Source organism: Pocillopora verrucosa, chromosome 2 (genome assembly GCF_036669915.1).
Source record: "Pocillopora verrucosa isolate sample1 chromosome 2, ASM3666991v2, whole genome shotgun sequence".
In the NCBI taxonomy this organism is placed as follows: domain Eukaryota; kingdom Metazoa; phylum Cnidaria; class Anthozoa; order Scleractinia; family Pocilloporidae; genus Pocillopora; species Pocillopora verrucosa.
In genome coordinates this window covers 6,978,789-6,992,633 of record NC_089313.1, presented here as the reverse complement: position 1 = coordinate 6,992,633, position 13,845 = coordinate 6,978,789, and the positions used below count along the sequence as shown (strand labels likewise).

Genomic DNA, 13,845 nt, shown 5'->3' with positions numbered 1-13,845 from the left:
AGAGGGTGCACCACAAAGGAATACTATAATTTACGGGTGACGTAAACGAATTTTCCAAGCGAACATAGAAGAAGGGTCATGATTGGGCAATAACATAATGAGAACTACTGTGAATTCATACAACTTTTATAGTGCTTAACATAAAGTCATCACAAATGCGTTGATTAACATTTCATTTTAGCTTTATGGAGATATTCATACCAAGTTGTAAGGATTAAAATATTTGTTGCTTAGATTTGGGGCATTTTCAAAGAGAATCAGAACCTGCAACTTTCAAGAAATTTTCACCCCCGCCTCCCCTTCGGCGACGTTTTTCGCAGCTGGCTCTTTCGTACCCAGCTGCTTATTGCCTCGGCCACAATTTTTTCCCATAACTTAGCCACCCCAGACAATTAGCGGCATAAGTAATGAACGAGGATGGTTTGCTATTCATGTTTGATCTCTCATCAATGTCTTTGACACCTCGGAAATACAACACTGATACAAGATTTAGCGGTTATCGTAGGTCATGAATCACTCATATAATACGGGAAAACTGTATCGAGCCCATATCAGGTCTTACAAGTACATATCACGTAAGAAAGAACGAGAGTGTGAACGCCGGACGACATGAGCAAATCATAAATCACGCATTCCTTCCGGTGGTAACCGAGTTATCGAGAAAAAGTTGGCCAAGAGTAAAAAGATAATAAAAATGATTTAAAAAACAGGTTTTGATAGTGGTAAAAGAAAGAGTAATCAAATTTCCTTTCGTCTAGGGGACTTGGCAAACTATGCGAGGCCGGGGATATTTTCTGTACGCTTGAGAGTTGGCTCGTTTGGAAAGTTATCCAGCCCGTCCGAGCTTTGGTGGCAGTGATCGTCAATTACCCATAAAAACATCTAAAGCGATTCGATTCAAGCCAAGCTTAAGTCGATTCGATACTTATCGACAAAGTCGATAAGATACGCGCAGAACCATCGATTTCGATACAAAGTAAGGGACAAATTTGGAGGTTTTCATTCGTCCACGGTGAATGAGACCAAACTGAGTGAAACGCACAGCACGTGCCATGCGGAAAATTCTCGTTCGACCCATGGTATCGAGGTATAAGCTGGTTTAAAGTTGATTGGCTTTGAAATATTTGAAAGAAAGCGCCAATGGCTGAAAGCACCAAAGACGTCGGTGAAATAACCTAAAACGTTGGCGAAACGACCTAAGACGCTTTTATAGCTAACAACTGGTCGTTAAAGAAACGACCCTTAAGCAAAACGACTTAATCGCTGATAGCCATTCACCACTACTGCAAAAAAAATCTGAGTCCGTATATATTTCCGTTCCAGTCACTACCGGTCAACGTTTCAGCCGGCCAGGTTACATTTCTAGCCTAAACAAAGATGGCGGCAGCCAGCGAATTTCCGACAGAACTGGCGACCCGTCCTTTGGGCCTCACAGCTCTTATGGGACTTGATATTAATCAGAAACCTTTGCACAAAGCTATCTGGGAGTCTTTTTCTGTGAACAGGCATCCTGAGAGAGTTCCACTATCTTTCAGACTTTTACCAATTTATCACGAATTTCCCAAAGCAAAATCAAAGGTGAGCTTTCCTATCGCTTTTAAGTGTAGTTACTCTTAAATCCTTTGATTACGTAAAATTCTTCTTATTTTGGTTACATTTAAGCTCTTTCAGTACAGTGGAAGCTCACCCTTTAAACCCGAACATCAGTATGAATATTCTCCATACTTTTCCCAATACTTTCCTAAGGTAACAATCAAAAACTGTAGTTGGTGATCATTTCCTTTATTCTCATGACCTTAGCTTAATGTTTGATTCTGAGGTTGTATAACAAGGAGAAATTAGATGCTTAAGGGTTAAATGGACACTATTTTCATACAGCAAGGGTGTCTGCATATAGGAAGCTACCACTGTTTCATTTTTCTTATACAATTTTATAAAGAAAGTTCTATGAGTGATTTCCACAAAATCATCAAAAGAGTTAATCACAAATCAATTGTACTCCTGGGTTTTTTTCCCAAGGAAGCATTCTCTTGCTTCCTTGAGTTCTGACTCTCTCAAACCTTTCCCTCCAAAGATTTCCTTAGTAATTCTCTGTACTGTCTGGCGTACAATTCTTAGGATGTTAGTTCAGAGAATCTGGAATTGGATCAACTAATGATCCTCTAATTTTTTCTTTTTTCTTTTTTCTCATCACTTGTCTGCTTGATATTGCATTGAAATTTTAGAAGTAAGTTCTGTCCCTGTCACTCGCGGGATTTGAAGTGTTAAGAGAACCTTTATCTTTGTAGGTGTGCATGGGGTCTCAGTAACATTTTCCATAAGTGAGGGCAGACACAGCCATGAGTGGGGTCACTAACATTGAAAATCTTAGCAGATAGCCATAGGAATGTAAGACCTCACAGAAGCAGTATGCCTCCTGTAACCAGAGTTACTCAGACCTCTGCTTATGCGAGTATATGCTGGCTTTTTATCACTGAGTCTTGTTTCCTTGTAGCGGTCTACCTATGAGTGGTACATACCAAAGGGTATCTTGAAGACAAAATGGATGCACAAACATCTTTATCTCTCTCCTGCTGTGGTGGTCATGTTTTATGAGTTGGATTGGGATGACGTTCAGTAGAAAGACAGGCAAACTGAATGTGCTTCAAAACTAGAAAGAGTCAGGTAATAACAAGAGAGTGAGAATGTTATCTTACTCCTCTATAACAGTGAACTTTAATTAGCACTAATGACATGACTGAAAATTTTTAAGTAATATGACAAGTGTGGTTTGATTTTTAGACAAGAGGGTTCCATTGTATATATTGATTTTTATGACATTGTACAACTCAGAAACTTTATTCCACACTCTCTAATGGATACACACACAGAATAATATATCAAACTAACACATAAATTTGAGCAAAAAACAATTGTTTAATAAACAAAAGAAAAAGACTTTTGTCCAATCATCAGCTTAATTAACAATTCCTGTGATTTAGAGTGCTATTCAAATAACAACCATGAAATACGTTTGTCATAACAACAGTAAGTGCTCTTGACACTCTGGAAACCTCCTTCTTTACCAAGCGACAATCAGATACTTGTAAGTTATAATAAGAACATTACAACTTTTGAAGTTGTTACTTTCGAACTTATCAGCTCATTGAATGCGAAAAAATATAACCAGTACAATGAATAATTTTGTATTCTATAACTTTATTCCTGCATATTAAACCATTCAAAGCAATCTTTTCATTTCTGAGCAGGACCAGCCTTCAAGACCAGAACACTAAGGTTGCTGTGGTTCTTATCCAAAAGAATGCTCCTCTTCCTCCAGGTAAACATCAATAAATACATAGAAGTCAGAAGATGATGTTGTTAAGTAGAGAGTTTAGATCCATGTTTAGTGTTTTCATGCTAACGTCAAACCATAAGTGACTGCCAGGTCTATCTTAAAAATCTGCCAGAGGCATTACAATGAGAGTTACATGTCATTTATTGAGCTAGGCATGGGCTGGAAAATGGGGAAAAACTGCACCCAAAGTGTTGAGTATGACCCAAGAGTGGTGTCTGTAATCAAGGTCAAGGGCACAGTTTCTTCCCACATAGAAAAACATGATTGTAAAACTGTATTTTAACAAGCTGGACCAGTGACTAGAGTACAATTAGCCAATCAAAGTCAAGAATTTAAGATTCCAGCCTGTTGACATGCTTCAGAAAAAAAATATGTTTAACTTATTTCATATTAGTTCCTGTATCCAAAGATTTGAGTACCCTTCATGGAGGAAATTTTTGCTATTATATTGAATCACAGGTGATGATTTACAAGCACTAGAGAGGGCAGCAACATTGTGCAGTGCATGTGACCTGTCAGCCAAATCATTGTTTGTCCTTCCACATACAGATCACTTGATTGGCTACACAATTAGGTATTTGTTCAAAATTTATCATTTTAGATTGATTTTGATGAGATTAGTTTTCATTGAGTTTGCAACTGATTTTAAAAGCCCAACCTTTGTCAAATGTAGGAAAAGATTTATTTAGTAAGAGTTTCATATTTTTTTTTTTATTGTATTTATTCTAGCTGATCAAGAAAAGTTACAAAACAGGACACAATAAAGACTAAGTTAGTTAGAATTATTTGGAAAAAGTGACAGTGAAGTAGAAAGAAATTGAAAAGCTTTTACATGAGTAAGCCTCAGACTCTATTAACCCTTTAACTCAGTCTCAAGATTTCATTTATTTTGTAATTCTCTTTACTGTCTACCATACAATTCATGTGATGTTTGTGTGGAGAATTTGGAATTGGATCAACCAATAATTCCCTAATTGATACTTTTCTTTATTCTCATTACTTGTCTGCTTGATATTGTAATGATGTGTAAGGAGAAATTTTGTCTTGGTCACTGGTGGGACTTAAAGGGTTAAACTAACTTTAGACTCACTACAAGTTGTTTAGTTACTTACATGGGATGAGAATGTTTTAAAAATAAGGGAATATCTATCAGAAAATCAGATGTTATCAGCATTTATCAAGACTTTCCCAAGAGAGTTAACAGCCTCTCTATTGATTTGTGTTTTCATCTGATTAACCCTTTAACTCCCAGATCAAATTTGTAATTCTCCTTACTGTCAACCATACAATTCTTATAATATTAGTTTGGAGAATTTTTTATCAGATCAACTACTTATCCCCAAATTGATATTTTTCTTTATTCTCATCTCTAATCTAGTTGATATTGTATTGATATTGTAAGGAGAAATTCTGTCTTGGTCACTCATGGGAGTGAAACAGTTGAATGATCATACTACAAGTTATCGTAGTCATTCATGGGACATGAAATTTATGCAGCTTCAAAATAAAAAAGGAACAGGTTTGAAACTTATGAGATAAATATTTCTTCTTCTTCTTCTTTTTCTTTAAGGCTGGAGAATGCTTTTTATGATTTAGCACAGAGTTATTACCATGGAGAATGTAGGAGAGTTAAAGCCCACAAGGTGAAGTTGTAATTCTGGAAATTTGAGGGAGTAGGGAGAAGGTCAGGTTATTAAAATCCCAGCCAGGGGGAAACAACAAGCCTGTACTTGCTTCATGCTGCAGAAACTAGGGAGATGCAGTGGCCAATGTAATAAACTGTGTCCACAGTTGAATGGTCCTGGTCTAAAATTTATTTTCAACTGTCACTGTCTACATTGTCTTGAATTTTCAACTAGTCAGTAAAAGGGGAAAAGATAGCACTCTGGGTAGGTTTTTGGACTCTTTTGGTTTAACCGCCTTAGTTCAACATAAATTCATGGTAAAGCCATTAGGTTTTTTAGTAGGACACTCCCCTTGTACTAAGTAAATTTCTGTTCTCAGATCAAGGACAGAAAAGTACCGGTAGCTAAAACTGTCTGTTGGAAAATGTGCCAAATTCTGGGTCATATACATGCCTGTATAGCTTGCCTGGTAGCACAATGCAATGTTTCTATAGATTACCTTTTCACTAGCCAGAATTACCATCAAAATAATGTTATGTTGTAGCACAAAAGGTAAAATTTTATCAAAATACAGAATGAAGTGACACTTATTATGTTTTCATGCTCTCTATGATCATTAGGAATTTCTTAACAAAGGAACTCATCAGGTGAGAACTTTATTTTGCAAAAGTGATCTTTGTATGTCAATAATTTGATGTGATGGATTCTACTCAAACTACAGAACTACATTTAGTTAAAGGCTGAGGGAAAGAGTTACCAAGAATAAAAGAAAAAGCTTGTTGATGTCAGCTTTGAAGGGTGTTACTTTGAAATGTTTCTCATCCAGTGTCTTTTTTTTGCTGCCCTCTTATATTCCACCAAAGACATCACTGACCACATTTTGCTTTGCACATGGCCTCAACAATTCATAAATCTCTTATTTTGCTTCTCTATTGTTGTTGTAGCTATTGTTGGTGCGGCACCAATTCAAGGTTGCCTTTTTCAATGAGCTAAGACAAGACCCTCACTCTGCTATCAAGTAAGTTCATCAGTATTTATTTTTTTATTGATCTTGCAATGACAACAATTAGTTGGCCAAAAGGTAGATCTCAGTGTTTCCCTTTTATCGGCTAAGGGGTCAGGAAGGAAAAGGAACTTTCAGGGCTGAAAGCCAACTTTCTGTTAAGAAACTTTTTTGAGAAAAGAAAATATAAAGAGGAAAAATAGAAATGAAAATTTTGAAAAGGACACACTGTGAGAATATTAAACAATATACTTTCAGCTGACAGCAATGCTTGTCCCCAAAATGAAGAGTATGAGCAGCATTTGGTGTAGGATTTTCACAAGGTATCTCAAGGTTTAGAACTAGGACAGTGGAGGAGAAGGAGCAAATTTTTTTATGGAAGAAAATGACAGAGAGTTAAAAGTTTTTCTGCCTTGCCACATGACAGCCAAAGACAGTTTACAAAATTGGCAACTCCTGCCACAGATTTCTTCCCCCAATATTTTCAGTCTTCCTGCCTTGGAGATCTCTCAACATAAACTCTCAAGTTAGTTACATTTCCATATTAACATACCAGACATCAGCTGATTGATGTAAGACTTTTTCAATTTTTTACCCCAGGCACTACAGGCAAGCATACAGTCTTCTTGGAGAAATCAAGACAACTGACATGAACATACTAGAGATCAAAGTTGTTGCTGGATTTATTAATTACAAGGTTTGTGTTTTTTCATATTTTAGAACTCTGGTCAATATATATTTGGTGTATACCATTGTAATAATAGTTACATAAAAGTAATGATGTGAAGAAGACATTGTACATCTTGGATGAGTTAAAGACATGATCTCTTATCATGTAATTTTATATTTTTGGGATTATGTACTCCTTTTGTCAAAGATGCAAGGTAAATTCTTCACCAGATACCTTAATTGTGCTGTTAAATCAAAAGATCTTGTCTGTAATTCTAAGTCTGAGGTGTACAGCCAAGTCACTCTTACGTAGGCACTTTAGGGAGATGACCATTTAATAAGTTTATTTTAGAAAAATATAATCAGAAAGTTATGAGTGAACTATGGTTACAGTACTTACTGGTAACTTATAATTATTGAAAATCAAGGTTACCCACTTAAACCCATCCAATTTCATTTCAGAATGAAACATACATTATAGAATGTGTTGCTCCAACGTACGATGAAAATATTCCTATGATTTCTCTCTGATTTATTAACAAACCTGTGGTGGACTGCTTACGAGAAACACAGTACAAAAAAAATTGTTTACCAACATTTTTTGTAATATGGCTTCCACTTACAGGAGTGTTTTGGCAACAGTGACAAACACGAACACAAAACATGGTTTATTGGCAGACGTGGTCACCAAAAAAACCCAAAATATGTTTGAAAAAAATTTTGATGCTAAATTTAGCTTCAGTGGAATTTAAATGTCCTATGGGACCATTATATCTGGTGATTTTATATTCCCTCCCTCAATACCAACATATATTCCAGGACTATTGAGTTATTCCTGGGACAAACCAAACAGTATTAATCAAGTTTTTATTTTAAATTGTCTCACAGATTTGTCGTCTAAGTTTCCAAGCATCAGCCCCATTAGATGCCCATTATCACAATTCAGAAAGGCATGTGGATTTGTTAAGGAAAAGGTTGGCTGCCATGACTTAGCCCTTTTGAACACTCAGCCTGGCTCTCCAAAACAGTGAGTATGGTTTTTCTGTTTAGCCTCCTCACTCTTAACTGGGGAAGGTCTACACATTTCAGTTTGTTTTTTGGGCACTTACATTATGTACAGCTAAAGTACCTAAAGTACCTCCCGCCACCCCAGACAGTTGAAATAAGTATCGGCCAATTATGAAGAGAGGAAATTTGAGTTAAAAAAAGGCTGGGGGTTGGGGGTAGGGGGTAATCTACCAGACCTATATGTAGCATCAAATCCAGAGGGAGAACTTTTAGTCTCTTTATGCTACAGAAAACGAAAACATGATACGCTTTGATGTGGTGAGTCCTCTTTGGTTTGGTGTTTCTAGAACGGTTTGTTGCTTTCAAAAGGATAACCCAAGCTCGTGACCAGGATCTAAAACCTCTTGTTTTCTTTAACAACGATGAGATCAAGAACAGGTCAAGGTTGAAGGGAAGTGAAATTTTTAACCTGAAACTTTTCAACATTTAAATGGAACGAAAGTGATGAAAAAAAAAACAGGAGGACTTTTAAATAATTTGGTAGTCAGTTCAATGATGAATTAATTGTCAAAATTTAATACAAACATGCTGCATGGTAGGGAATTATAGAGGCTTAATCCCAATACAACAAACTATGTGGAAAAAATTAAATACAGAGGTTCAGTTTATTGGTGAGAACTGTTTGATGAAGCCATCAGAAAATGGTTTAACCGCCGTTACAGGCGAACAATGTAGGAAGGAATCCTGTGTTGGCATATTGGTTTAATGAATTGAAATATTTATTTAATTAAAATCTACAAAACCAACAATACATCTGTAATTTGAAGAGAAAGGAAAGAAATTCTTACTTAATTATGTTTTACTACGTATCTGAAATTGGTTATTTAGAATAAAGAAAAAATGGTTTCTCCCATTATGTGCTCTATTCTTTTTATTGTGGCTAATTGTATGCAATATAATGGGAGTGTTTTTTCTGTTTTAAAAAGGTAACTTTTTTGTCATCTCTTAACAATCATGAAAGATCTTTTTCTCCCCTAAATTAAATTTGGCTCTATAAAACAGAGGAGAGGCACCTTAATAAATAGGATTGAGTGTAAATGTGGGGCCAAACAAATCTGGTCCTATGTGACTGATTTAGGAAGTGTCCCAAATCAGTCATACGCTCAGAGTCTGGTAAAAGAATTAAAAAACTGTTACTTTTATCACAGACTCAACACCCAGGATTTTACTAATCAAAACAAGCAGCAAACAATTGCCATTTGTCAGGAGGAACAGGCTTTGCCAGGGCTTGTGTCATGTAAGTAAAGTTTATTTGTAAGTAAAAACTTAATTATTAATGCCAGAGTGACTGCTGAGAAAGATCTGGAAGGAACAGTGGGACAGACACAAACTCAAAAGGAGCAATATTTTTCTTATTGGACAAGTGACCATTTTTTTTTTTATCATTAGTTGAAACTTACCAATATAAATTTGAAGACTAGAACTGTACTGACGTAGGTAATTTTGAAGTACAAAGATTTCTGAAGAACTTTTCCTGGAGGGCCTTACTCAGATACAAATTGGGCCTACATACTTGTGCACATGAGTGGGATATAGCTACAATGGAGGTCAAAGGCTTGTTCGGACCAGTTATCCAAAAAACATGAATCCTATATCCCAACATATTACAAAAAGGCCATTCTTTTTGCCACATTCAGCTGTGTACACAGAACTCCCACCCTCTAACAATGTTGGTTTTTTAAAGCCTAAGTTTAGGCACTACATCCTGGTAAACAAAGCATCACAAAAATTTTGAAATTGTTTGTGTGGAGGGGTAGGGAAGGTTTTGATATAAGTCAATAATTGGCCCTTAGACTTTAAAAAAAACCACGCTTGTAGTGTGGGATAATTGTGAATGTAAACTAAGTTGGCAAGAAAGCGTACAGAAGATTACCTTCAGAGTACATCTAACCAAAAACTAATTAACTACAACGCAAAAAGGGTCATTGGTTTTCTGGATGTAAATTAACCTTGTTATAGTTCCTGAGTCTGATGAGTTACTTTTTAGTTTATACATTGGAGATCTGTTATTAATTCGTCTATAGACGTCCACTCCACTTACTATGAATCCCTTAGAAAAATGCTGGAAAAATCTCGACTTCTATGGTCAGAGACCTTGGAGACAAGGTTTTCAAGGTAACTGCAAATATATAATTTTTTTCCGCAGGCAGTGTTTTTTCGAGTAAGTACAAAAGGTGTTGAGACACTCAGTAAGTTTCCTTTGCCAAACCATGTACTGGTGGATAAAGCTCAGTGTTAGAATTTTGTTCTTTGATTAGAGAAAGAAAAACTGTTCGTGTATTAAAAACACTCTGTCAGAAGAAACCTTTAAAAACTTTTTTTCGAGCTTATTTGAAACTTGATGGTGTTTGAGATGCAATACTTTCCTTTAATTTGTAGAACTGCTGGGTTCATTTGACTTAATATATTTGTAGGAACAGAACCACCAGATGCAGGAATAGAGAAGGCTGGAATTATAGCCTTGCAGTCCCAAGAAATCCAAGTGGACCATTCTGTAAGTGCACTGTATTGTTTGGCAGACTTTCATTTCAAGAAAATTAAGATCAGATAAATGTCAGGGAGAAATCATGGTGACAAATTAAGTTTAAATGCAAGGTTAATATGACTGTGAATTTTTGGTTGTGCACAATTGCATCAATGAGCTTTCTAGCCAAACCAAAGCAATTATGAATTTGAAATCCCAATTGCCAGTATTACATAATACCTTGTTAGCAAATACTCTTACCATCAATCTCTTTATTTATGCTAACCTACTTTGTATATTTGGTTGAGGTACTTAGAATATTGGCTCCTTTTTTTTTTCTCCCAGTGGGTTATCATTCCCCTTCTCAGTAGTGCAGTGGCTCAGTTTAAAAAGTACAAATCACCCAGGATGAAGAGATACCTGAGTAAGTTCTCTCTTTTTTAATTAACCCTTTAAACCCTAAGAGTGACCAGCATCAAATTTCTCCCTAAAATATCAGCCCTGAATCACATGTTAAGGTCATGAGAATAAAGAAATGATCACCAACCAAAGAGGCTTTTGATTGGTGAACAAAATCTCCTTGTCAGCACCTTAGGAAATGTATAAAGAACAGTATGGAGAATATATAGACTGATTTTAGAGTGTAAAGGGTTAAGAACTTAGCAAGATGCAACTAAAAGCTTTTGTTTCTTCATGACAATGTAGTAGTGCTTTTAAAAGTTTTTTTTATTAAATTTACGAAGCAGAGTGATATAGTGTACATAGTCGAGGTCTATTGGCTTTTCTTATCTAATTACAATATGACAATAATATGCAATAAGAATACTTGATAAAACATAAGGATACAACTGTACGTTGAATAGTAGTTACAATGATGATTAATATTGCATATGGATACTGGGCAAGCTAATCATTTTCTACTGTATGCTCTGAAGTTCTTTCATGTTCACGTTAAAAGCAAGTCTTTTTTTTAATTCTGCAGTGGTTCAGATGGGTGAGGAGTATTACCACGCTAGAGATTACAGTAAAGCTTATTGTGAGTGTAGCATAAGAGAATGTTTCAGTTTAGAATCAGTAGTGATCAAGTATTGTACCACAGGCAGGCCAGGCCGTTTGAAGCGTCTTCCTACGAAATTACTTTCGGCCGGAGGCCGTTGCGTGAAAGTAATTTCGTGAAAAGACGCTAACATACCACAAAATGAGTTGATTAATATCCATTTAACTTTATTGAGGAATTCAGACCAAAATGTAATTTAGATATGCATTTTTCAGGGCTTTATTCATAACCCTCGTAGATTTCTTCTTTAAGGTTGTTGGGAAAAGTCACCTGGGATTACCGCAGAGAAAAATGGTGGTCACTTCTCACGTCAGTTTTAATCACATCACTGAGGTACTGTTGTTTTGTAGTAAGTGAGACAAGATTTGTACTCTCCAGCTCTTGTTTCTGAGAACTCAACATGTAAACATTTTCAGTTGAAATAATCTGAATTTACTTGGTTTGCATTACCTTGCTTTGTATTGGTCTTGAAAACACGCGCCACCCTCTCAACCAATCAGGTGTAAAATTGAAACCAATGGCGCATTGGTAACGCGCGTTTTCCCGCGCTTCAGGCAGCTTACTTGTTTCCTCTGTAAGTTATCCCTTGTGATATTTATCTTCACTGTGATTGGTTGTGGTTGGCAACACGTTATTGAAAAGCCCTCAAGCGTGAGAATCAGGGATACTACGTCGAGGTTGGTGGAAGTTTGGCTCATTTACGACACGGACACAAGCCAACTCGGACAGACGGAATAATTCCACGTCTGTTCAGTTGGACTGCTACAATGCCAAAAATCTAAGTTTGTCTTCTTGTTTAACGTCAAATTATTGCCAAGAGGTTGTTTATGAATAGCAATTTTAGTGTAAACGTTCAAAACAGTTTTTCTCAACTTCAAGTTTTAGATTTATTTATTCGTATATCCTTAGTCTTCTTAACTCTTGTTGCAGGTGTGCTACTTGGTTGGCAATGTGGAGGAATATATCACCCTTTCGCTTGAATTGACGGGAAGATGTATCCTTGAAAATGCTGCCTATCATTTGAATAACTGACTGTAGTATTTTTTTCTGGGTGAAGTGATTCTTCGGGTAGAGTTATTTTCAATGCAAAGTGATCTGGGATTGCATTGGTGTAACTTAGCTTCGTTATGTTTTGGTCAAGAAAACTCGCGCCATTTTCTCACCAATCAGATGCAAAACTAAAACCAACCACGACTTGGTCTTCCGCGTTTTCCCGCGCTTCAGGCAGGGTGCCTGTTTTTGCTTTGAGTTCCTATTGGTTCTTCATGCTAGTCACTCTTATGGGTTAAGGGTTAAATGGTTTCCAAGTCAGGTGGAAGGCTGAAAAGCGCCTTCAAAACGCAAGGTATTCTTGGGCAACCAACTAGTAAGGTTGCAAAATTTGGGAATTTTAGGATAATATTGACATTGTAGTTGTATAGCGGTACAGATTTTGCCTAAGTCAAATTCACTGCGGTGTAATACGTTAGTAAAACATCTTACCCAATTTGTTATTGTATAGTGGTAAAGTCCTTGATTCAAGAAAACATCAGATGTTGAAAATTCACCTGAAGAGAAAACAAGATGTCAGACTAATCTTATTCACGTCATGTCGGTAAGGACTTACTGCCAATGGTCGTTTAAAGAGGATTTATGGAGAACTTTTATTGTAGAACGAGTTTACGCTGATTCTTTCTGTTTTTGTCATCTACGACCCTGACACTGGTGATTTAGACAGGAAAGCACGCGCGCGGCTGAACGCGAGTTAAAAACGCGGGAAAGAGTTTCCTTCCCGCATGGCTGGTCTTTCGCGCGTGGATAACTCGCTTTTTGTCGAGCGCTACTATTACAGGATGAGCATGTTACGAAAGACAACTGAATTCTTATCACTGTATCATGTTCTTCTAATTTTCATTGGAATTACAAACAGAATGAATGTCCTGAGCCCGAGCCAGGCTGTGACTTTGAAGCAGTGGAAGAAGCTAAAGAGCTATGGAAAACACTTAAAGTGACACCACAGCACCCCAAGTATTTACCATACAGATGGAACAAATAGCACCATTTGGTGAGAAAATGTCAACTCTACTGTGTATTTTTTTTTCACAGTTTACAGAGGCGGAAACTGAATTTAGCTGTAAAAACTCCTAAATTCAATTTCCAAAACAGCAAACAAAATCTTGTAGGGGAGAAAAAACTCTTCTTTAATACCCTTTGAAACAAGACTTGATAAGGAGACTGGTAAATTTTTAAGTTCAAAATATTAATGAATGAATGAATTTATTTTATTTGTTTTATGCAAAGTGTGATATTGTAATATTTCCTGTTGTTTTCAATTTTGTTCTTCCTCAGTGGAATGCAAGCAGTCTTTGATTCAGTTAACAACAGCAGATTCTACCATCCTTCTTCAAATTTACTTAAGGTTTGTAATGTCTTCTTAGAGTCGCTTAATCCAAAACAGCTTTCACCCTTAACTCTCAAGCTCTTATTAATTCTCCAAACCAATGACAGATTTTTCTTTTGATGGTGAGTCACGAGAATTTCGTTTTATACGTGACAAACAGATTCCATGATGCCGTGTGTCTGTTCATTAACAGATCACAGACGACGTCAAAAATGTTGGAAATAACAAAAAGTGGTACATTT

General features: G+C 36.4%; 1 long non-coding RNA gene and 1 pseudogene across 1 annotated transcript; both read left to right on the top strand.

Annotated features, from left to right (window-relative positions):
- The first annotated feature begins 1,377 nt into the window (after window positions 1-1,377).
- Window positions 1,378-11,342, top strand: LOC131775841 (trafficking protein particle complex subunit 11-like; annotated as a pseudogene).
- Window positions 11,343-12,159: 817 nt separating this feature from the next.
- On the top strand, window positions 12,160-13,261 carry LOC136279124 (uncharacterized). The gene is made up of 3 exons (XR_010716733.1): window positions 12,160-12,217; window positions 12,756-12,817; window positions 13,133-13,261. It is a non-coding gene; the product is annotated as an uncharacterized lncRNA (long non-coding RNA).
- Window positions 13,262-13,845: the final 584 nt, after the last annotated feature.